Genomic DNA, 24,491 nt, shown 5'->3' on the forward strand with positions numbered 1-24,491 from the left:
AGCATATTCTCTCATGGATTGAAGAGGTAGGCATCCTCTACATGCCTCACATGTTGTGACTGGTTTTTGGTAGAGTGAGACTGAGACTTTTTCAGATCTTGTGGTATTTGAGGAGTAAGAAGGAAAAAAGTAAAAATGAGAATTAAATGGATTTGAATGTGAGTCCCATTTCCTCCCTATATGGTCTTTAGCTCAAATAAGGGGATTTGTGTTACATATCAGACAAGATACTACAAGGAGAGAGATAGGAAGGATAGTGACTGACCCTGCCCTCTAGGTGGGAACCAGAGAAGTAGGGGCCTTAAAGACTTTCTGGTGCAATCTGGTGCACTGATATCACCGGAGACCTTGGCAGCTAGCGTGCTTAGGCACAAGGAATCATGAGCCTTTAAGAACCCGTGGATTTAGAATTGAGAATTAGGGCATCAGCAACATGGCCCACATTGACATATCTGTAATTAAAATGCTAAATGAAAACTAGTGGGCTATTGCAGTGAGACAGATGGAAAATTTGGCAGAATGTAGGGTTTGATTCACCAAGAGTGGATGAGAGGCTGAGGTACGTATATCAGAGAGTATCCCAGGTGATTCCTGTTGTCTTGATGCGATCATTATTCATAGCAACTTTTTTTAGTGTCCAGTTTGAACAATAAACCAAATGGTCACCATAGGAAGTGGATATCCCCCAAGGGCTTTGCCATTACAATTATAGAAATGGTGGGAGGAAATGGATGCTGAAGGATTACGAAATTTTACCTATAAATACTAAACACTATTCAAAAGGACTATCAAAAATAATGTCTTATATGATTTTTGAAGCTTATGGAAGAGAAAGTTACTTTCTCTTTTTCATCCATACATAGGTGCTCTTGAGTCCGACTAGATTAATTACAGATCAGCTATAGAAAACGATGCTTCCAGGTGTAGCAGCATGGCAGTGTGAAATGAGTATTGCAATTCCTCTGCACCACACTATTTATAAGGTTTAAAGATAACCTTCCGCCCCCCCCCAAAAAAAATTTGTATTTTGAGAGGCTTTACATACGTATAAAAAATTGAAAAGTATTCTTAACAAAGTAATTTCAAAGATACCTGCTTCCCATTAGGAAACATAATATAAATATTAGACACATTTATTTTTATTTTCTTACTCATTGTTTCCCTGATACTGGCTTTATGACATCTGGAGCAACTCTGTCTTATTTCTGCTATCACTACAAAGAAATAAATAATATCTTATATTTTTATATTGCTAAATTTAGTAATTTACAAAAAGTGTTCACATTTCAACCTTGACTAAAGTTGAAGAAAACTAATTTTTGTACTTGTTTTATTTTCATATATATTCTTATTTAATTTTGAAGATAAACTGACACAATCAAACACAAATTACAGAGGAAAACTAAAGTGCATTAAAATATCCCATCACTATTTTAAGAAAAAAAGACTTTTGTTTAAATACAGAAGGCAATAAAATACTTATCTAAATGTATGATAACCTGAAGTGATTTGCAAAGTTGTTTTAAAATTATACTTTTGGAATTATTAACTTTATATGAATGTCTCTAAGCACAATTTTGCAAGATGTAGTTGCTAAAAATTTCTATAGATGCTTACAACTTTGTTATAATCAAATCTGTTTTGCAGGTTAACTTATTAATATCACTTGTTTTCAAACCTATTATTAAAAGTGGACAACTATTAGAAAATTAGACATAATATTTCACAATAGTTGTTTCTAAATAACCAATAAGCATTGAAAAGTTGGGCAATATCATTAGTCATTATTAAATGCAAATTAAACCCCAATATTTTATCATTATGTACCAAATAATGGAGTAAAAGCATTAGATACATTAAGTTCTGGTGAGTGGGTCACAACCAAAACTCATACATGGTATTGGGGATGTGAACTGGTACATTCACTTTTGCAGAATGTTTTGCTGCATCTACTAAAATGGGAAATGAGCATGCTCTGTGACTTAGCATTCTATTCCAAAGAATATGTACCCTCCAATATAAACACATTTTCTCCCAAACACTTGTATTATAATCTTATCAGCACTGTTCATAACATCCCCAAATGTCCATCATACAATGATAGGTAATTGTGGTAAGTTTATACAATGGGATACTATACAGCTATGACAATGAATGAACTACAACTATACAAATAATATGAATATATTTTACAAATATAATATTTTGGGTAACATTCAGAAACTAAAGAGTACAAAATGTATGATTTCATTTTTGTAATATAAAAAATTGGGTAAAACTAATCTATGCTATAAGAAGAATAGAGATTTTCCTTGGAGTTGAGTGACTGGAAGGAAGCACAAAAGGGTCGTCCAGTGCTGAATATGTTCTATTTATTGATCTGAGCACTTGATTTATGAATGAGAACTAATATGTTTTTTTTTACTATTTCATTTGTGATAAGTTTCTGATTTGATACAATTATTTAATGTTTTTATAGATAAAGTGTTTATCTAATTATGATACTTTTATTTAGAGTAATGAAAATTAATATATTAAAAAATAATACAAATAAATTATGTAAAATTAGTAATCTCAAAGTCAAGTTTTCACAAGTGCTTCAATTCAGTAATTGATGTAATTTACCTGCAAGGTATTTAAACAGACTTTGATTTCAGATAGGATTTCTTACATTATATTACATAAATGTTTTCTTAAGCTAACACATAAAGACTTTAAATATCTCTGTATTTATGTCAAACACATCACAGAGTTTTAAAATAAGGCTCTTACTCCTTACACCTACAACTTTTAATTCTTTGAGGTATGTAGTATATTGGAGCTATTTTATCCCTTAAGTAAATGTTGAAGGGGTTCTGAAAGCCATTTTAGTGAAAATAGTTCCATCATGTATATTGTCTGTTGGCAAATTACATTATTCCTTATTTAAGGTTAACACTTGTACTTAAAATATTATCAGATATAAGCTGAAGCAGAGATAAGAGTGGATTTCATCTGCATAAAATGTTAAGATTTGAGGCCAAATATTTCACTATAGTAGAGAATACCCCACCAGATGAAAAAGGCTAATCCTGCATTTATGATGGATATCAGAAATCTCTCTCAGAAGTATTATTAGCAAAATTTAGCTCCTCTGATGTCTGGCAAAGTCATATTTTGCTAGAAGCCAAGCAATTAATGAATTACTTGCCTTTGGTTTTCAACATTCTAAAGTTGTAAATAAATTAACTGAAGAGATTGCTCAAATCTGGCTAGCCAGTAGGAAGACAAATCTGGCTAGCCAGTAGGAAGACAAATCTGGCTAGCCAGTAGGAAGACAAGTGGCAATATCTCTTGGGCAAAGAGGTCTGTCTGGCCAGGATGTAGAGATTGGGCTAGAATAGATGTCCAAAAGTATGCATTAAGGGTGCGTTTATACTCCTAAGGTGGATAATTTTCTCCTTATGGTCATCATCTAATCTAGCCCTCACCTTTTCTTCAGAGGACAAATACAGCTTTGACCTTAATTTCCAAATCCTTATTTCTAAATCATTAAGAAAATTTGTGTTGCAACAAGTAAAGAGACTAATTCATGTTTTGTTTCACTCTAAATTTATCTGATTTTCCTATATATTTAAATTTATGGAAATTCTGAGTCTTCATTTTCTAAATTCTGAGTAGTACAGGGTTTAAGAACATGAGTCTGAACCTAGACTCTGGTTGTAGTTCTGGCCTGATCCTTATGAGCTGAATTACCTCAGGCAAAGTATTGAACCTCTTTGTTTAGAGACTTTATCTGTAAGTGGGGTTATGGGATAATGATTAAATAAGCCAAGCCATGGAAAATACAAACAGCAGAGGAAGGCGTTTAAATGATCAAATAATGATTGGTATTATTATTTTTATATTTATACATGTTTTGGTCTGTCTGTATTTTTGATTGCCTACTTAATTTATATTTTACAACCTGTTACTGTTATGCTTCTTACTCATTTCTTCTAGCAATAACCTCATAAACTCCCCTGGAATTATTGCAGCAATCTCCCAAATATTTGCCCTTTGTCTGATCAATCAGTTGACCAGTGATGTCGTGTTAATGTATAAAGAAATATTTTCCAAAATATATTCAATTAAATCGAGGTCTTTTTTTATGTACCATGAGAGGAAATGTTATGTAGTATAAATTCAGAGAGCACATTATTTTATAGAGTTTTCTTGCAGCTCCTAGAAAGTACTGCAGTTTAACTGTTTACCTCATAATTTCACAAGTTTATTCTAGCACAAAATATTTTTGTTCCAATTAAGATATATTATTACTATTATTAACTAGCGTTCTGAGGAACATGTTATAAAAACACTGCAATCTTTCTACCTTAAGTTAATAATTTTATCTCAGAGTATAGAGAAAGGGACTTCTAACATATTCATGAGATTTTGTGGCAATGGGGTTACTGCAAGTATCCACAAATAGAAATGAGCATCAGATATTCTCTGTGTAACTAAGTAGAAAACAACTTTCATGTATAAACTACATTTCAAATAGATATATCTGATTATATTATTAATAATACACTCATCATAATGTGCTATTTAATATATATAATTTTTGTCTTATTTATTTAACTATCCATTTGTTTATTTAAATTAAATTTATTGGGGTAACATTGGTTAATAAAATTATATAGGTTTCAGGGGTACAATTCTATAATACATCACCTGTACATTGTATTGCATGTTCACCACCCCAAATCAAGTCCCCTGAAATCAATAAAAAAAACTAAATATATACATATTAACATTACATAAATGTTAAAATGTAATTAAAATGTAAGTTTATATAATTCTAATTTTTATTTGAGACTCCATAATATATATACTTCATTGTTATAAACAGAAAGTGTAAGAACTACTTAGGAGGAGAAAAGTTTTGGAAATCAGCTAAACATGATTTGAATCTCTCTTCCTTCCTCAAACCACAACAGAACCCACTATTTATATGACCATAGACAAATCATTTAACAATTTTAAAATCTCACTCATAAGGCTGTCGTGAGCACTAAGTTTGGGAACATTGGTGAAGATTTCTACAGAGTCCATAGCGTCCATTACATAAAAAAATGTTAGATCTTTAATACTTTTCTTTTGCTTCCCAAGTATAATTTTGTCAGGGAATGGACTTGTCTATTTCATCTCTACATTCATTGCATATATAGTCCCTTAAAGTGAATTGATTGTAAAATTGGAATAGCAGAGAGTTACAAAAAGCTATGAGCATAGAAAAAATATGTAGCTAATATTCATGTCACTAAAATGGATGTTTATATAATTCTAATTTTTATTAATTAAATAAAGAATATTTGTTCTATTTGCTTTATGGATCAATAAATATTGTTCTACTACATTTGCAAAGATACTTAGCAAATGTTTGTGCCATAGGTGAAATTCATTTTAGAAAAGGAAGCTAAGGATGGTCATTTAGAGTAAAGCAAATGAACAAAAACTTCCCCCAAATCATCCATTTGTTTTGTTTCTGGATGTATCCAATCACTGGAAGAGTGCCTTGCACAAAGTAGATGTTTGATTAATATTTTTTGAATTAAATAATTTATTTAGACTTCAAGGCCTGGTGCAATATGAACATTTATCAGAACAGTCTTATATTAGCAAGCATAGGGTATCATCACATGGGTAACTAAACTATAGCTTAATTTCCAAGAGAAAGACAAGCTACTTTCCTTGCATTTATAGCACGTGAAAGTGCTATGCTTACATGGGATAGAAGAACAAATTTGGGAAAATATTGCAATTAATCATCCTCATTCATATATTTGTATTTATATATCACATTTTATCTGAAAACATCATTAGCTTTTATATGTTCTGTTTTATCCTTAGGCAAACTCTATAATCCTGGAAAACATCAAAGAACAACTTGATAAAGAATTGTAGTGTAAATCAACTATCCTTATAATGGTATTGTTTATCTAACAGACTTGCTATTTGTTTGTTATATTTTAATCAATTTTATGAGAAAATACACTTCAACTATATTTAAAGATAAAGCCACTTACAGAGTGAAAATCCAGTACTACAGAAGGAAAACATGCTTTCCAGCTGAGCTAATGGCAATAAAGAATTTTGGGGGGGGTTAGTAAAGGCACCTGAGTGTTGAGTGACAGTTTGATGGCTTTGGAGGACCAACAGTCTTGAAATACCCGCTGAGATCTGTCAATCGGGGATGAGTGGACAGCCTTAAGATCTAAGGGCCATGAGAATAAAGAAAACAAAGTAGAGAGAGCCTTGTCTCAAGAGGACAGAGATTTGTAAAATACATACATCAATAAAAGAAGCAGCAGTGGATAAGTATAAAAATTGCCTCATAATAAAGGCAGAAATAACAAACTCGACTATTAAATGCTCCTAATCAATAGGAAGTTGTTTACCTCCACAGGAGAAATTTAGTGTTTAAAATTCAGCAGACTGATTTTCTACGGGGGAAGATGATTTTACTTTCTTTTTTCTTTGGTTAATCCTCACCTGAGGATATTTCTTCCACTGATTTTTTTAGAGATAGTGGAAGGAAGTGTGGGGAGAAAGAGAGAGAAACACTGATGTGAGAGAGACACTTCTACTGGTTGTCTTCCGCAGGTAGGGGCATGGAGCAAACCCGCAACCAAGGCATGTGCCCTTTACGGGAAAGCAAGCCTGAAACCCTTCAGTGCGCAGGTGGGTGCTCTAGCCACTGAACCAGGCTGGAGCAATGGTTTTTATTCCTGTGTTTAAAAGTTATTAGGCTTGTATGAAAGTAAAGCATATACTGACAAATTTAATTTCAGGTATTATATAAAAATAGTTAAAAGCATTTGACAATTTCACCCATATGAAACATTTAGTCATTACAGAAGCATACATGCTGAAAGGCCTTCTGCTTGTAAATACCACACTTGAATATTGATAAAATAGGTGATTATTACTTAATTTGTTTTTTAAATCTGAACTTTAATTTTCCTTTTTTAATATTTAACTTTCTTGTCCAAAATTATTTTTATTTCCTTTAATTAACATAATTATGACATATTTATATTTTGTTTTATAACAAATGTGCGGAGAGATAACTTATCCTGAATTGCTTCTCAATAAACCACAGTAGGTACTTTGTCTTAACTACAATGTCCTGTTGAAAAAAAAAAAAAAAATCTTATTTTCCTAACTATGTATGAAAATATTTCAGTACCTTGAAAATCCTACTTTGTTACATTTATACCAATATTTTCTATGCACATGCAGCTTCAAAATTAAAAAAGAACAATTTAAAGTGTTACTGCCTATGAAACATGATAGAATTACATAAAATAATATTATTTTACCTTTTAAAACCTGTCATGATTTTTAGAATGTATATATTCAATTAGATGCCAAACATATGAAATAGGAAAATAGTGAATTTATTTAAGGAATAGATGTACATTATATTATCATAACAGAGAACTCAAGCTAAATCCATAATTTCTATTCAAAAACTCCTACACAATTTTTACTAACCTATTTGTTATGTTATTTACATAACTTTTATTACTCCTCACTGATTTGTTAAGACATAATAAATATCTGCTGGTAATCACCTAGTTAGCAATATTAGTTTATATTTAATAAATAGGCAGTCAATTATACTATAATATTTATTATTATACTATGCATATATAATTATATAATTCAGTTTATTCAGAGGCTATATATTTAATTTAAGTGTATCTATGTACTTTATTATTTTTTTAAATTTCTGCTCAAACTTAAATGATCAAAATCATAAAAGAAAGGAGTATCAATCAGTTTAGCAACTTTTGATAGTGTTTATCGATGGCCACAGCTACAATCACACTATTTTTTCAATAAAGCAATAAATAGGGCTCTAAAAATATTTTATACATCTGAAGCCAGTGTCTTTCACTCACCTTAAATCCTCACCCATACATTCAATCACAGAGAGCCATAACACAGATTTGAAATTCAAAGTGAAATTCAATATAGTGAAGGAATAATCTAGTATCAGTAAGTGCACAAATGTTTGTCCCCAGACTTTTATTAGTATCAGGTCTTCTCCAGGCTCAGCCTTAAGTATGCATACTTGTTTCTGTGCTGTTCCAAGGGTCTACTTAATACTTGAGAGTGCCAAAGCAGGTTTAGGTGACCTGTAGATTAGCAAACAAGTGCCTGGAGTGTTTCCATTTGTGGCAGTTCTCAGGCTCTTTGCTAATCCTCTCTAGCACTTTAGAAAACTCGACTTCACATACCTCTCTCTTTTAAAAAAGGCCTCCTCTTTTCCATTGAAAATGAAATCTACGGAGAGAATGCATTCCCTTGGGGTATACAATAGAGCTAATGGATTTTTCTAGAGAACTGGAAAAGTTTAAGTCCTGTAAGGAATGTGGGAGAGAACAGTATGCACATTTGCCAGCTGTCCAAGGCTACCTACATGAAAGCCAAGATCACAGCTAACTTTTGTCTTTGTGCAAATTAGAGAAAGGTGCCAGCTCTGGAGTGGTGAATTAGAAATTACCCCACCCCTGGGGCATATAGCCTAGCTTGAACCAAATATTAAACATGTGGCATTTTTATTGCAGATAAATGATGCCTCTTCCTCACAGACAAGGACACTTCACTTGACCAATAGAACCCAGGCTGTATTTTAACTCACCTCTCAATAGGGTATCTATGAGCCCTGGGCAAACTCACCAACCTTATGGTGAAAACTTGATTTGATTTGCTATATTTAAACCCAAACTACAATTATAGATAACTCCACATTCATATTTATCCAGAGTTGAAGCTTACATTCCCTTCTTGATACATTTTAATATACAAATTCAATTTCAGTACACACATTTTACTAAGGTAGCAAATACTTTTGAAATTTGTTTCATAGAGAACTTGCAACCCAGATAGAATTTTATTTATTCATCAACTATATTGTTAATTAGTCTTATTAAGTCTACAGTACTTTGTCTCTCTTATCAGTTCAGGATAACTACCTTCAGAATATGATAAAAGATTGAAGAAAATTTGGGGCTATGATCTAATTTTTCTTATAAGAAATTAATATTAATTTTAGAATAGCTATACAAGGCTCTTGTTTTCTGAATTTTTAAAAAAATGATGATAGGACGAAGAAAATGTGGTTCCTTAAAAGTACATGTGAAAATATCTTTTTTTAAATTGAGAAAAAAAGGTCTGATATGCCCATTACATTTTGCCATATAAATGAGGCTCTACAATTAGTCCTTGAAGGAGAATGAATACCTATGTCATAATCTCTGCCTCACAACTCAGTTCTCACAATTTAGGTTCTTCTCAAAATCTTCAATTTGTTATTGCTCAATCCCTTTTCACACTTTCCTACCCTTGTTTTTTTTATTTCCAATAGGAAACTTCTCAGAAGTAGTAAATAAAATATGTGAATTTAAATTCTACAGAGCCACATGATCACTGCCCACATTTGCAATGACTCTAGGAACGACATATATGTGATAAATATAAACTGAAAAAAGAGAGGTTTAAACCATTTATTTTACTCACTAACTGGCCAGGAATAGATTAAGTTTGCATCACCTTTATATGGCTTATTGTTTTATATAAAATATTTTTTGTTCCATCCTGGAATAGAAACAGTGAAGCAACATGGCTAATTCTGTTTGGGGAAAGTCACTCTAATTATATGATAATAATTTATTTCCATCTTAAAATAGTTTATTTTTTAAGCTTGTCATTATTTTTTCTATATAAATTTCAACCTATGTTTGTACGTATGTAAATCAATAGAGAAATATTAAAAACAATTACTTCATGCAAATTTCACTTACTAAATATTTGCCACATGTTGAGCACTGTGTGAATCGCCTCTCCTACATGTGGTTTCTGAAAGTCAAAATTATCCACCACCTGGAGAAAAAACACAAAAAGTGCATTTTGTATGGTAAATTCTTTGCTGACTTTAGCTAATTTTACAACTTTATTTTCCTTTTACCTTCATTTACTGACCTAAGAAACTTTATTTTTGTTTATTTTTGCCATAATAGGTACTTTTATAAGCCATTTTAAATCCAGTTGAAATATTATCATGTAAAAATAAGTAACACTATGATTCTGCTTTATTCCCAGGCAACACATTTTTTACAGAAACTCCTAAATCATAGAACCTTAAAGTGAGTTGAGGCAACATTTGCAGCAGAAAAATAGCTATTACTATAAAACCTTAATTAGTTATAAACTATAATTAACCAGAATTCATTAAAGATTATTTGAATTCACACAAATGGTACAAACATAAATAGCCATGTGCACTTAATATAGGAGACTGTTTCTGCAAGACTATTTATGAAAATAGAAAAATTCACGTGGGTATAAGCAATTATAATGGTATTTATATGTAATTGAGCACATGGTAAATGTACATAGAGAGACCAAGCAGTTAAACCATTTTGTTACAATGCAATGACATCTATATTATGTAAAATACCATATTCATTGTCTGCCAATTTTTTTTCTTTCAGATTTCCTGTTTTGTCATTCTCTGACAAAATTATAGGACAGCGATAATGGCATGGCAACCAAAAGCTTAAAGGCTTTTTCAGGGAAAGAGGAGATAGTACTTTGTGGTAACAAATGCGAAGTCTATTTGTGATATATCAAGTGAGACTGATGTGAAAATTTTTCTTAAAGTGACAAATATCTAAATTCCCTAAAAGTATTCAAAATATGTCAAATGTTTACTAAATATGTACTAGCATGTTAAGTAACATCTGAAAAGTTTTCAACAAAAATTTAGTGAAAGGTTACATAACACTTCTAAAAATGTTGACTTACCTCTAACTGGGATAGGAACAACCAGAAAGTCCATTAATTCATAACTGACTGTTATTTCAGTGGGTTTTGGAGTCATATAAACTTCAGTAAATTATCCTTTGCAAAACTTTGTTGTATCTATTATCTCATGATAATCCTTCCTCATAAGATTTTCACAAATCCTGGTACCTTGTGTTTTTTAATGGCCTTAAATAAAACACTATCTACAATAAATGATTTAGACATTGTAAAATGCTATGTAACCACTTGTTTTTATATTAAGGTAACTTGCAGATTCATCTTGCCTGAATTGTACAATATACTTTGTAATTCTATAGTGGTAGTTTATCTGTTCTAAACTACTTGTATAATGATGTCCAGGTCCCAGAATCATGCATTTTTCTATTTAAATTACATGTTTTTATTTCCATGGTTTGTGGTAGTGAGTTAATCTTGAAAGTGAAACACAGAATTTGTCTGTGGTTTTACCTAGTCTGTAATTTCTGTTCTTAATTGTACCCTGTGCTAATCAATTGAAATGGTTAATTTTATGTCAACTTAGCTAGGCCATGGTATATTGATATTTGGTCAAAATGTCTAGATGCTGCTGTGAAGATATATTTTTTACATGAAATTAACATTTAAATCAAGAGACTTTGATTAAAGCAGATTAACTTCCATAATATGTGTGGGCCTCATCCAAACAGTTGAATACATTGAGAATAAGGTGACTTTCCCTAAGGGAAAAGGAATTCTGTGAAAAGTATGCTTTCAGGCTGGTACTGGAACATCAACTCTTCCATGGGTCTCAAGCCTGCTAGCCTACCTTGCAGATTTTGGACTTGCCAGCTTCCACTATCACATAAGCCAATTCCTTTAAACCCCTTCCACCTGGTTTTGTTTCTCTGGAAAATCCTGAGTAAAATATCAACTAAGTTATGTGCATTTATTTTGAAAATATTTCAGGTGGAAAAATGCTTGCCACTCAGGTAAACTTTGTCCATTTACTATGTGACAGGCATTGTGTTAGGTGTGGACCAAAAATAAGATAAAGGAGACATGGGTTATATACTGAGATGGCTTAAGGAGTCTGTTGTCAGAGATATATATGAACATAGATCATTTAAAATAAATAGTACTACTGTATATTTAAGTAAAGAGATAGCAGGGTACAAAATAGGAAGAAGAATGACTCTCAGTAATCAAGGACACTTGTTAAAAAATAAACTACAATGCGGGAAGTGTCTGGAGAGGAGAATGGAAACAGGAAGATACAGGGTTATGAATGTCATGCAAAAATAGTGAATTTTACCCTATAAATTATGGCATTGGTTGAAAGTAATGAATTTATACAGGGAGGGGACATAAGATAGAAAACTACTGAGTAGATTATATTGCATTCAGCTAGGGAAGAAATGATAAAGACCTGAGCTAGTAGAGGTGGTAAGAGGACATATTTATAAATGTTAAGGACATTGATTTGGGTACATTAAATAATATAATGGAAACCATTATAATGACTTCTATAGATTCTAGCATGTATTATTGGTGAATAAGGCTACTTAAGTAAGACACATCAGAAAAAAGAACAGGTTCAGAAGACAATATAATAAGCTACACACTGGAAATGTTACATTTGAGACACTAGTTAAGTAACTATATGCTTTAACTTTATTTATGTTTTCCAATTATCTGTGATTTGATAGGGACCTTGGTTTTTGAAGTTCAACCAGTGAGACAGATCTTGTACAGTTACACTCAATGAAAGAATTTAGGCTTTATTCCCTGAATATGTAGTAAAATTCCACATTAGCCTCTTTCTAGTGGTATTAGAATTAAAATTATTTTAGCCGAAGAGAGTGTTATTTTCCTGACTATTTCCTTGGATTTCTTGGGTACTAGATATTTCTAGCATAGTCCTCTTAAAGAAATCTTAATAATTCATCTATTTTCTGATACTGAATAAAAAGATACTCATTAGGGAATTTACAGATGGAATTAAGACTGCTAATTGACAATCAAATAGGGAGAATAGGATGGATTTTGCAGGTCGGCCCAATTTAACCACATGGGACCTTCTAAAATGAAGTTAAGAAGGTCAAAGTGAGAGAGAGAAAAGATATTCCACTGATCATTTTGGCCATAGAGGAGAGGAACAACAACAGGGGTTGCAGGTGACTTCTAGGAGTTAGAAAGGAGAAGGAAATTGATTCTTCCCTAGAGCATCCAGAGGGCATGTAGCCTTGTCAGCACCTTGATGTTAGCCCAGTAAAATCTATATTAAATTTGTAAAAACCTAAAGAATGGTAAGATAATAAATTTGTGTTGTTGGAAGCCACTACATTTGTGTGATTTTGTTCCAGCAATGATAGAAACTATTACAATTCTAACATTTTTTAGCAATTATAACATCTAACAATTTTTTATCTAAGCAAGTCAGTCCACAATTGGAATGAGACACAATACTTGCTCTAAAACTTCTAATCAAGTAAGATCAAGTTGTAATGAAGAATACTGAGATATGTGAGTTATAATTAGAGACAAAGATAATTTTCCTGAAGCATCTTCAATTTATGTTATATTTATTTAAAGCACTGATATCAATATAGGTAATCTTTTTTTTTTCTAGAACTCAGGGCAAAGAAGCTGGTGTATTAGCCTGATGGAAAGCTTATTTGAAAAACACAGACTAACTAAAATTTAAAAAACAACTACGGAATCACTCTTAAGGGGGGAAAAATGTAGCACAATCTGAGGGAATTTTCAGACCGTAGACAGCCCCAGGTCCCATGTTAAGAAACCAAAAACACTGTTAATTCTGGATAGTATAAAAAGAGTCACTGTTATTTTTTAAATTGATTCTCAGAGAGACATAGACAGACAGAGAGAGAGACTATCTATTTGGTGTTCTACTTATTTATGCATTCATTGGATGCTTTTTGTATGTGCCCTGATCAGAGGTCAAACCCACAAACTTGGAGTATTCAGGCAATGCTCTAACAGACTGAGCAACCCAGCCATGGCTGAGTTGTTGTTATTTTTAAGACATTAAGATTTTTGTAAGCTCCATAAAATTAACATGATGTTATACTCAGTTTCTCTTTATATGAAAATAGGCATATCATTGATGAGTAAGGTGAAATGATGAATAAAAAAATATATTATGGAGCTGTGGCCAGTGTGGTTCAGTTGGTTGGAGCATCTTCCTATACACCAAAAGGTTGAGGGTTCGATTCTTGATCAGGGCACATGCCTAGATTTCGAGCTCTGTTCGGTCCCCAATTGGGACACATTCAGGAGGCAACAGATCGATGGTTTCTCTCTGATATCTGTCTCTCTCTCTGCCTCTCTCTTTGCCTCTCTCTCCCTTCTCTCTAAACATACTCTCTGGTGAGGATTAAATATATAAATAATAGAATTAAAATATTAGAGTATTATTTTTCGGCATTAGAATTAGTACTATAGATAGTTAATAAATAACTACTTGAAGTTTAAAAATTATATCCTTTGGAAAAATAATGTAATTTATAAACTGATTACTAAACACAGTAAAAAGAGCAATTTGCTAGAGAACTTTAGCATCATAACACTATTTTCAGATCTAATTAAACAAGACGCCAATATTTTGTAAAATAAACTAGAGGAAAATTAAACATTCTGAAGTAATTAATGTAAATATAACATTCTTTCAACTCTAGTTATGCAAATCAAATGTCCCCAAAGATGCTGCAAATGTAGGGTTAATCTTGAAAATGCGGCTTATAAATGAAGGCCCCTGGGACTCCCTATTGAACCTGCACTTTTTTACATAGCATTTGTCATTATCATTTACTCACTTACTATGTATATGCTCAACAAAGTCTTTTGTCTATTTTGTTAACTAATGGATCATAAAATGCCTACAACCGGTGTTGATAAATAGCAATAAATATTTTGTGTGTAATGAACAAAAACAAGTAGGGTAGGGAAATTTTAAATTGACTACTGATAAACAAATACCATAGACTTCTTAATAAAAACTAATAAATAAATAAATAAATAAATAAATAAATAAATAAATAATAAATAAATAAATAAATAGATAGATGATGATAGATGATAGATAGATAGATAGATAGATAGATAGATAGATAGATAGATAGATAGATGATAGATAGATATAGATAGATGATAGATGATAGATGATAGATAGATAGATAGATAGATAGATAGATAGATAGATGATAGATGATAGATAGATGATAGATAGATAGATGATAGATGATAGATAGATAGATAGATGATAGATAGGTAGATAGATGATAGATGATAGATGATGATGATAGATAGATAGATAGATAGATAGATAGATAGATAGATAGATAGATGATAGATAGATAGATAGATGATAGATAGATAGATAGATGATAGATAGATGATAGATGATAGATGATAGATGGATAGATGGATAGATGATAGATGATAGATAGATGATAGATGATAGATAGATAGATAGATAGATAGATAGATAGATAGATAGATAGATAGATAGATAGATGATAGATGATGATAGATGATAGATAGATAGATAGATAGATAGATAGATAGATAGATAGATAGATAGATAGATAGATTGATAGATAGATGATAGATAGATGATGATAGATAGATTAGATAGATAGATAGATGATAGATAGATAGATAGATAGATGATAGATAGATAGATAGATAGATAGATAGATAGATAGATAGATAGATAGATAGATAGATGATAGATAGATAGATGATAGATGATAGATAGATAAATAGATATAGATGATGATAGATTAGGTAGATAGATAGATCAGATAGATAGATGATAGATAGATATAGATGATAGATAGAGATGATAGATAGATAGATGATAGATGATAGATAGATAGATAGATAGATAGATAGATAGATAGATAGATAGATGATAGATATAGATAGATGATGATAGATAGATAGATAGATAGATAGATAGATAGATAGATAGATAGATGATAGATAGATGATAGATAGATAGATGATAGATGGATAAAGAAAATAAATTATAAAATACTTAAGAGTTAACTGAACAGGTTAGATACTAACTCGATTCTAGTGCTTAGAAAACTCAAAATCTGGTAGGTATAAATGCTTAAGTTAATATTTAAAATTTATTTCTATATTTGTTTAGAATAACCAAGACATAATATGTACGTATAAACAGAGATCCTTAAGATTTGTTTTCAAAGGTCACAAGTTATGAAGTTACTTTCTTTTTAACCATTTTATGAAATTGTTGTATATTTCATTTCAGGCCTTAACATATGGCAGTTCCACTAATTGAAACATTTTTCTTCCTCTTCTGATAATTTAGCTCCCTCCTTTCTTTAATATGCACTGGAAATTTATGTCATAGAGGAGTAACCAATAGTTTATTCCTCAGATTACCTTCATGGCCTCTCAATAGTTCTCTAGAACTCAATTTAAACATAATTTCTATATTAAAAATGTATTCTCTAGAAATTTAATTGGAATGAATTTTAGCTCTGTTAATGGATTAAAACTCCTTCCTGGCACAGACAGAATTGCTTTGTCTGCCTTTAGTCTGTAAAATTCACTGCACATCACTACCTGCTTAATATTCATTTTATGATGGCTAAGAATTGGGATTGGAAACTGGATTTCCAGAAGCTTAATAAATGGTTAACTTGCAATACTTTTCAACTGTATTGAGTATAATTGACAACTAAACTTGTAAGATATTTAAAGTATACATCATCATGATTTGATACATATATACTGTCAAATAATTCCTCCCATCTAATTAATTAGCACATCTCACACCTCATATTTTTTGCGTGTGTGTGAGAATATTTAAGTTCTTTTCAATAGAGTGCTATGAACTATAGAGACCATGTTATACATTAGGTCCTCAGACCTTATTCATTTTTTAGCAGTTATTTTATTTGTCCTAAAGTATATAATTCCATGGTATCTATTAAAATAAAAGATGTTGAATGAAAGTGGTGAGAGTGGGCATCCTTGACTAGTTCCTTATCTCAGAGGATAAGTTTCAACTTTTTGCCACTGAGCATGATGTTAGCTGTGGGTTTGTCATATGTGGACTTCATTATGTTTAGGTACCTCTTCTCTCTACCCAGATTATTGACAGTTTCTATGATAAAGAGATGTTGAATTTTGTCAAATTATTTTTCTGCATCTATTGAGATGATCATATTTTTGTCCTTAGTTTTGTTAATGTGGTATATAACATAGATTGATTTGTGGATATTGTATCTTGCATCTCTGTAATAAATATCACTTGATCATGGTGCATGGTTTTTTTTTAATGAATTGTGTAATTTATTTTCCTAATATTTTGTTGAGAATGTTTGCATTCACATTCTTTTTTTGATTATTTAAAAATATTTTATTGAACAGTTAATTCTGCCTTTTTAATATTAAAAACCACATGTTTTATAAACAGGGGCAGTAAGTCATCTTGCTTATTAAAAGCTTTTGTATCATAGATGGTGTGCCAAGGATCAAACACTAATGTGGACACCTTCCACGTCAAGTATGGTTTCTGCTGTTTTTCTTGATAGAAATGATCAAAATTAGCTTCATATGTTGATTATGATAACTACATGCCAGACCTACTAATTTATTTTGAAGTAAATATTCAGATATTTTGCCTTAAATTCCCTAACACTCTTAAGGGATATTGGCCTGTAATTTTCTTTTATTTAGTGTCCCGGCCTGGTTTGGTATAAGGGTAATGCTGGCCTTGCAAAATGAATTTAGAAGTATTTCCTTTTTTTTGAAACAGTTTGAGAAGAATTGGTATTAATTCTTTATATGTTTAGTGGAATTCACCAAGTAAGCCATCTTGTCCAGGACTTCTGTCTATTGAAAAGTTTTTGATTATTGATTTAATCTCCTTATTAGTAATCAGTGTGTTCATATTTTCTTTATGATTCAATAGTGATTGGTTGCATGTTTCTAAGATTTTATCCATTTCTTCTAGGTTGTCCAATTTTTTGGCATATAATTGTTTATAGCAATTCTTATGATTCTTTGTATTTGTTTGATAGCAGTTGTAAGCAGTTGTAATATCTCTACTTTCATTTATAATTTTATTTATTTGAGTCCTCCCTCTTTTTTGGGGGGGGGTCTGTTAAGATAAAAAATTTTCTATTTTTTTATCGTTTCAAGTTGTAATATTAATATATATTTATGATTTCTGAAATGGAGCTTATAATTTATTACCACTTGGAATGAGTTGAAATAAAAGCTTTATGTTTTATCTTTTAAATCTTGTCTCAGATAAAGCTCTTCCTAGGGCTCATAAACACATAGGAATCATCAAGGGTAATAGCAACATTCTAATTTTATAAGTAAACATAGGTGAGGGCCCCACAAGTCACTCGGTAAGTCACAGTACATTGTGAGTATGAATAAAATATTCTGCGTTTTGTTGCTGCTTATTTTTCAAGTGAACTATATGATTTTACCTCTGTGCCATTCCATTTAAATTTGTGTGAGATAGGGTAATTGAATAACATGGCAAATAATTATTCTGCCTCTAAAAGTTCATATATCAACAACATTAATAGGTATCTATGACATGTAATATTTAGATTAATTTCCGTGTGTAATTTAATTCTTTGCACACAACTATGTTAACCAACCTGCCTTTGTATTATCTTGCTGAGATTATCTCATATATGGCAGGTACATTTTTGTATTACTTACTTTGTTTTACCAGAAACTATCTGTTTTTCTGTTTGTCTCTCTAGCATCTATCCATTTGTATACTTAAAACTGGCAAACCTTCTATTGACTGTTGCAATACTTTAAGATTTATGAGTATCCATAATTTACCTTACAGTTCTTTGATAAACTCTTCATAGGGCATTTTCTGTGCTACACATTCCTGAAGTTTATACTAGCTGCCTTCTGTCTCCTCTTGGTTCACCATTCCCACACAAAATGATCGTAAACTCATTGGGACAGTATTTCAACTCGCTTGAAACTCTCAAATTATTTGCTCAGGTTGAAGAAGAAATTATTTTTGCTAGATATTGCCATTATTACTTTGTGTAGATCATTTTATTCTTATTATTTTGTCATAGAGTCAGTCTGGGGCTTGTATTCATCTTTACTTTCCACTAGTCTCTAATAAGTATCCTGTTCTCTCATTTCCTTAAGTTTAACAACTTTTGATTCCTTTCTATATCAGACTGTTTTCCACCTACTTATTGAACATACTGCAAAGAAAAGTACAAAATAGTAAATATTATAAGCATATTTGTGAATGTTGAGAAAAAAGCAAGTTAACAGTAATAATGCCTGATCCTCTTACCAAAATATCACTTTCTAATGCTTTTCATGTTATTGTGTGAATAAAATTCATTTTTTAATCTCACAGTTAGAAGTGCAGCCCAATCCATGAGCAAAAAGATTAAATTGGTGAAATATGTTCTGATAAGGCAACAGGAAATCTGAATGAACTGCCAGATTTTGACCTCATAATAACATTCATTCCTTAGGATAGGAGAGAAATGATTATCTGCTCAGCAGTGGGTTGAAACCCACAAACAGCCATACCATCCTGTCACTCTGATTAAATAACTTTAATCTTTCACCCAGAGGTGATTCCTGATTCAAATCATATTATTGTGATATTTATAGTTATGAAATAACCAGAAGCTAAAAATGTTCTTGCATTAGAATCTTCCATCATCATTGTAATATATTATTTCTTTCTTTCTTTCTTTCTTTCTTTTTTTTTTTTAATCATCATTTATCCCCTCTATGCTCTTTTCCACCTTCATCCATTCCCCTCCAGGCCCTGCAATCACCACACTGTTGTCCATGTCCATGAGTTCTCTCTCTTTTTTTTTTTGGTTTTTGCTCAATCCTTCCACACCTTCTATAGAGCTCTCTGCCTGCTCTCTAAAATCAGTATAACTTTTTTCACTATTATTACTCATAATATATACATTTTCTCTTCTCAAACAAAGCTAAAACTATAGAACATTTAAGATGTACTCTCTCAGCAACTTTCAAGTATATAAAACATTAAAAAAAAAAAACTTAAACTATAGATTAGTTTGAATGTAATGTCTACCTTAAATATAATGAGTTTTTGACAATGCAAAATAAAATATATGTTAGGTAACACTTGTGTTTTGTTTTTATAAAGCAGCAATAACTAAAACAACTGACAACATACAGTGGGCCCCATCAGATTTAAATTTTGGTCATAGAAAATGTTATCCATTTATTAGTATCTCATCTCTTTGTGTGTGTGTGTGCCTGTGTGTGTATGAAACCAAAATTCAAATGTAGAAAAAATAACCATATATACTCATGATATATTGATGTATATTTATATGAATCAAAGTATATACACATATATGAAGAGTAAGAATATTTATCTCAACCACTGTGTCAGATGCTGTGAGTAATTTCATGGCTTGGACATTTAGTTACCCATCCTTTAACCATACTTTGTATTTCCAGAATTTCTCACAGTGCTGTCCTCCAAAAAAAGGAATGCATGTTTGTGAATGACTGAATGAATGGTTATTAAGTTTGGTGATGTCAAACAACTTCCTTTACAAGAATTTTGTAGAGTTACTTCCTGAAAAGTCTCTCTCAAAAAACATGTTGTAATGCTAAATAAATATATTCTTCAGTACAAAGCTAAAATCACAAGTATTTCAGAGAAACTTCCATGATCCAAAAATTAAAATGATAATTGAATTCCAGAAAGATCTATTAACCAAAGAACCTGTTATTTAACAAGTATATGTAGAAAGACACAAAATTATATCATCCATTAAAGTGAGAATTATAAAAAACCCACTTACTTTCAATCTGAGGTAAGGAAAGCTTATCTGGGTTAAAAAACAATTCTACAGCAGAATTAATATGCCCTACTGTGACTTTAGGTGATTTTGAGGCTTGAATTTCAAAAGATGAATAATTCAGGTATGTATAACCAACAAAATACACCATTGATGTCAATCCTTGTTTATAACATGAAGGTTTTCAAACAGAATTTGAGAGCAAAATCTCTGAAGAAACACACCCTCTTCTCAGAAAACAATGACTTCCACAGATAAAGCTCCATTGAATATGAACTGCTAATCCTAGATTATAACACACAGAAGAAAATAATTTATCATGTGAATAAGTAAAAACAGGAAGTAGCAAGGGTGGACTTACAGGAAACTTAATTATGAAAAATACAGTATAAAAGAATATAAGCATGGTTACCATGAGTAAATAAAAGAGAGGTAGAATGTCAAATGAACAAAGTAATATCAAAGTAGTCTAGACATATAAGAGATCCAATTAGAAATAATAGCAATTTTAAGTAATGTCAATATAATTAAAATATAAGCCTAGTGAAGGGAGAGACACAAATTACCACAATCACTTATAAAATTTGTGTACCAGGGTATATATTTAATTATATATATATGTGCATAGCTGTAGATGATATAGATATAGATGATGATAGAGATAGAGATAGAGATGATAGAGATAAATAATAGAGATATAGAGATGATAGAAATAGAGATAGATGATGATGATGATAGAGATGATGATATAGAGATGATAGAGATGATAGAGATAGAGATAGAGATAGATAGAGATAGAGATGATAGAGATGATAGAGATGATAGAGATGATAAAGATAGATATAGATGAGCAAACAGTTCAGAGAAAGAAAGACATGGGAAATATGAAGGAAAGTAAGAAACATAGGAATACATGAAAACTATTGAGCTTAGGAATTCCAGGAAGGAAAACAATGAGGGAAACAATAAAGTGATACTTACTAAGATTTTTGTAGAACTGATTTAACAAACAAACTCAGATTTAGGAATTCCAACAAATCCCAACAAAAAGAAACATAAACACCAGGACAAATAAAATATGTTAAAATAAGTATGAAAGAAAAGTTATAATTAGCAGACTGGAAGGTGATACTTCAACTGTAAAAATAAATGCAGAGTAATAGCCTCAGAATGCTGAGAGAAACATTTGCAACAGACACTGTTTTATTTACCTAATCTATAAGCCCACACTAAATAATATTTTTTTAAAAAGCAATGCATTTGTAGGATAAAAAAGTAAGACAATTTACAAAATATATGCCCTCAATATGGGAGACTATAAAGTTTATGCTTCAAGAAAAAAGAATTTAAACCTAGAAAACTGAGCTGAAAATGGGAACAGTTAGGAAAGATGACAGTTATTTAGAAAAACTGAAACAAAACATGAATGCCTAAAACAATTAAAGTAGTAATAATAAAATTTTACCTAAAAGCAGAACTAACGTACCAGATAACAGTAAATGGAAGACAGGAGGGAGTGACATGAGCTAAGGCTTTCAAAGACTTGGTTTATTTGGGAGAAGTAAAGAAAGAATGATAACTGTATGTTTAAGGTTCACTAATATCATATAATGAGAAAAATGCAATGCTTAACTTCCAAATCACAAATTTAACTTTCTATAAGAGGCTGAAAAAAATATTTTAATATAGCTGTAGTAGTTTTATGAACATTTAATGAAGCTTTTATAATGCTAAAGACCTAAGGCACTGGAAAGCATTCACAGATGTTCAGAGATAGGACCAGCAAGTAGTGAATCTTCTAATATATGAAAATTGTACCTTTGTTAGAGGTGAAATAAGTGTCCTGAATCATGCTAATTATTCCATTACCTAAGTAAATGTAAAAAAGGCGAACCTGTTTTACTTGCTTCTTAGGAGCCACAGAGCATTTTTGGCCAATAGAACATGTTCTGTTATCCCATTTGATTTCTTGTTAAGAAATATGATTGACTTTTCATTTGATTTATCTGATGGCTTTTCAATATTTAAACTTTATTATTATTTTTTTTTACAAATTGTGAAGATATATGCAAATAGTTTGCTTAATAAAGACAAAAGAAGTTATTTGTGTCAAGAAACTACAAAGTCTGCCTGGCCGGTGTGGCTCAGAGGTTGAGCATCTACCTAGAATCCAGGAGACCGAAGTTTGATTCCTGGTCAGGGCACATGCCCCAGTCTTGGGCTCCATCTCCAGTAGAGGGCGTGCAGGAGGCAGCCGATCAATGACTCTCATCATTGATGTTTCTATCTCTCTCTCTCTCTCTCTCTCCCTTCCTCTCTCTGAAATCAATAAACATATTAAGAAACAAACAACAACAAAAAAAACAATGCGAAGTCCAACAGTTTTACAGTATTAATTTGTTAGTAAGTTTATCTCATAACATGTTATGTAAATATTTACCTATCACTTTTAAGGAAAGGTTTAAGTAGGAAATACTGTCAATAGTGGAAAAGTTCAAAAAGTCTGGTGTCAATCTAGGTTTCAGGCCCCTCCAAACATTTAGCTTACAAACTTGATTTCCTCAAAAGAGGAATAAAATGAGCACAATGTCACTGTTTTGCTTTGGAAAAATATTGTATGTTGAAGTCTGTCACATTGTACCTGACATAAAGTCAGTCCTCATTAAATGAAAGCTGCTAAAATAAGTTTTCTAACAATATATTTTAATCACAAGACTCATTTGATATCCTTTTCCCTATATTCTCAGCAGTTCTGATTTTTTTAGGAAGAAAATATCAATATGGCAGAATATTATTATGGTTGGGAAAATATTGTCTTGTGTCAAAACAATTTAATTTTCTCTGTGTAGATGGAATTTTTCTATTTTCCAAGCTTTCCTGAAACTCTCCAGGCTAATTTTCGCTTTGTGCATTTGTTTGTAATCAGATTCAAGTTTCACTTGGTTGTTTTTATGAGTATAGAAACACACTCTTTATTTGTTTGAAATTTGTTTAGGGATTTTTTTTGCTATTAAAACCCCAAGCTAACTATGAAAGATTATGTAAAATATATTTTAGTAAATAAACTGACAGTGTGTGAGCAATTGTAATATGACAAGAAGCAGGCGAAAATTTTGATAAGACTCATGAAGGTAGAATAAATATTTATGAGTACCTAAGTATTGTGTACTTTAAGATATTAGTATTCTTGTTTTATGAAATAAAAAAACAGAATCAGAAACATTAAGCAATTTTTGCCATTGCCAAGTAACAGGTAGGATTCCTGTATTCTGGAATAATTCTATATATTTTAACATCTAATCTGTAAAATATATTTTAAAAGTTCTTTAGTCTTAGGTAAGAGCTCAATTATAAAAAATATTAGATCAATTCAGAAAAATCTCTGACAGAAATGCATATTTTATACTCCAATAATTTTAGTGTGTGTATTATATAAATATATAAATATTTTATCTTTAGCAAGTTGGATTTGAAGATCTTTATTTTTTAAGAGAACATTTTACTTCCTCTCCAATCCACTCCAAATGGAAGAAATTATACCAGTAGAGTTTATTCATTCCTAATAAGTACAAGTATTTGAAAACATACAATGTTCAGGAAATATTCAGGAAATTCCTCCATTAGCAAATATTTGGAAAACCAAATAATACGCTTAATAAAAAAAGCTTATGCTTATTCATTAAATAAAACTATACTTTTTCCTGTTCTTTTAAAAAATTTATCTTTATTATTGAACGTATTAGAAAATCTTTATACTTTAAAAATACAATATTTTTAAAATACCCTTATAAAAATAAGAAATAAAGTAAT

This window comes from Miniopterus natalensis, chromosome 2, assembly GCF_054644295.1.
Source record: "Miniopterus natalensis isolate mMinNat1 chromosome 2, mMinNat1.hap1, whole genome shotgun sequence".
Taxonomy (NCBI): Eukaryota; Metazoa; Chordata; class Mammalia; order Chiroptera; family Miniopteridae; genus Miniopterus; species Miniopterus natalensis.